Here is a 2998-nt window from a genome sequence, read left to right on the forward strand (position 1 = left end):
CTGCACAGACACCCGGGGGTCAGGGGCTGCTCCACTTCTTCAGCTTCACTGCTCAAAATAGAAAATCTCAAAACATTGGACTTTCTCTGGGCTAAAAACAGCTGCTGGCGCCTGGGAGCTAGAGGCCAAGGAACACTGGCCTCTGCCAGCACCCCCAGCCCCTGTCGGGGTGGGTGCAGCTCAGCTGAGGTCTGGGGGGGCTGGATGGGATGGGGGTACTCGCAGCAGTGATGATCCCTAGGTCATCACTGTGCCTGCTGGCCCCATGTGGGGAGGCTCATGGTGTGAGCTTTGGAGTCAGCAGAGGGTCCCAGTGGAATCGGGTTGGGATGAGTCCCAGTGCTGACTCCCAGAGGCGTCTGGCCCCAGTGGCTGGAGCTGCATGAGCACTGTCTGCGGAAGGAGCTGCCCTATCGCTGCCTCCCAGCTTCCCCTCCCGTGGCTGCCATTCTCCTTCTCACAGCTAAACAACATTTTGCTTCTAAAAATACCCAGATGAGGGCAATTAGTAGGGACCCGGCCAGGCCAGCTCTCCTGGGGGGTAACAGCCCTGTGGCAGCACCCCAGGGCCCCACAGTGCCCTGGCCAAGACCCCTGGGTGCCAACTTTCTGTCCTCCTGGGCATGAGTGCACAGCTCTGGGATGCTGCAGGGCAGGAGGGGACAGGGGCCAGCTGGAGTGGGGCATGTAGGGTCCCCCTGCTTTGGCAAGGCAACACCAGCATATCAGGGAAAAATCCGAGTACGTGAAGGGAGACTCAAGCTGATGTCTGAAACATCAAATCCTGAGGGCTGGATGAGGTGTTGGAAGCGCCTAGTCCCCCTCTTCATCCGACTGGGGTGCTTAGGAGGAGCTCCCTCACTGAGCACCTCCCACTGCATCCCCATCCAGCACATCAGCCTGTTCACAGCAGATATGTTAAGCAGGTCACTCCACAACCATGCAGCAGCCATTTCTATTCCAAGTTTGTACAAAGTCTGTTTCTCTGTTTCATCTGCCACAGCATGACCCTTATTCCTGCTGTGCTTGTGAGCCACTGGGAAAGTGGCTCCCCTTGAGCTGCTGATTGTTGCTGCCCAACTGCAGCACCTGTGCCTGGAATTGCATCCTTCATTCATTTTCAGACTTTTTCTTCAATTTCCTAAAATTGTTTTGAATTACTCCCCCAACTAGCTTGGGTTCAGAGCCTGAGCCCTCTCCAGCCATGTCATCCCCTCCACAAAGCTAAAAAGCAGAGTGGCAGCTCCACCACCTGAGCTGCTGCTGGATCTGTTGGGGACATCAGGATCCTCTGGACACTGGTGCTGTTCCAGCAGCCTCCCATTGTCCATGACCCTTGTCAGTGATGAGAATGGTGCTGCAAAATGCCAGGTGGGAGGAAAGTAAAAATAGTAACTCAAGGGTTAATGCTGGAAATGGATGGAAACAGAGTCATCTCATTTTAAGTTCAAAATAAACATGTGCCAGCTTTGGAAGGAAAGCAGCTCTAAAACAGGAGCTCTCACACCATGAGCTCATCCCTCCAGGCAGAGTGACAGAGAGATTATCCCCAAGGTGTGGCAGGGCAGAGCATCCTCCTCCTCCTTCTAACGCTACCAATTTGTACCCTGAAGATGTGACATCTGATTTCCGGTGCATGCTGAAGGGCACAGCAGCCAAAGGCAGTACTGACTGCATGGACAGTGAGTGCCTGGAGTAATTTGTGTTATTATCATCCTCACTACAGCTTGAGGACATGAACTCTTCTCTCCTGCCGTGGGCCCAGGCTGCCATTGACAAACACCAGTCGAGGCACCTGCCCATCATCTCCTCCCTGCCCTGGCCAGCACCAACCTCACACCTGGGTGGCCCTGCTGCCACCAGTCAGGATAGAGACATCTCCCGTGGGCTGGGGCACGAGACAGAAGCCATGGGAAGGCAGAGGTGATGTCCTCACTCCAAAGCCAGGAGCAGCACAAAGCAGGACAGACACCACTCGGTTTAAGGAGATTAACAAGTGGTTTTGTGCCCAGGAGAGGCAGGGAGACGGGCAGGTGATCTGAGGGGCTGGCAGGTCATCAAGGGATGCTCGAGTACAGCCCAGCTCTGCAGGGAAACCAGCCACTGGTTTGCTGGGGATCAGGTGGAGAGAGGTTCCCATGCCACAGCTGTTCTTCAGACAGGGTAAGCCCGCTGCTAATTTTGGTATAAGTTTAAAAAATGGCTTTTAGAGTAATTGGTGGAAAGAAACTGGCGGGAACTCAAAATACTAGAATGGCATGTGAGCTGTCAGGGTCACCTGCACTGGGAGATGAGAAAATCCAAACCTCCACGGCAGCGGTGATCACGGAAACAGGGCACAGCCCCGGAGCTTGGGTCACCCGCCCCGGGACCGGGATTGACCGAGACACTGGAGAAATACACGTGGCTGCTTGGACTTTGTTGAGGCTGCCAAGGCGGGGAGGCTGCCCTAAACACGTAACTGCTTTTAAAAGGAGAGCGCAGGACACCATGGAGAGACCCCCACCGGAGGGAATAGTACCAGAACCCCAACAGCCACAGACCGGGGACACCCTCACGGCTTCCTCGCAGCCCCGGGTCTCATTTATATGCAACCTCTTGGCCCCACCCACCACAGAATACCCTATCAGAACTCTCTCTGGGGTTGAGTGGCAGATCCACACCCAATCAGATGACATAGGAGGCGGGGCTACCACTGGTGGGCGGCCTTGACTCTCTCCCAATCCGTTCATGGCGCCCCCTGAGTGACATCTCGCCCTCCAATCAGCGCCCGCCCCCTCGTCCCGGCAGCGCTTTGCCGATGCCCATTGGATGACGTCACTACTGTGGCCCCGCCCCACCCGCCGCACCTCGGGAGCCCAACGGGAGGGCGGTGGCGCTCCGGAGGGGGCGGGGGCTTCCTGAGGGGACGGCCCAATGGGAGCGCGGCGCGGGAGGAGCGAGGGCAGGCATTGGCCGGAAGGGGCGCGGGGGGCGGGGCGCGGCGGCGGCGGCGGCG

Source organism: Sturnus vulgaris, chromosome 15, assembly GCF_052056855.1.
Source record: "Sturnus vulgaris isolate bStuVul1 chromosome 15, bStuVul1.hap1, whole genome shotgun sequence".
NCBI lineage: Eukaryota > Metazoa > Chordata > Aves > Passeriformes > Sturnidae > Sturnus > Sturnus vulgaris.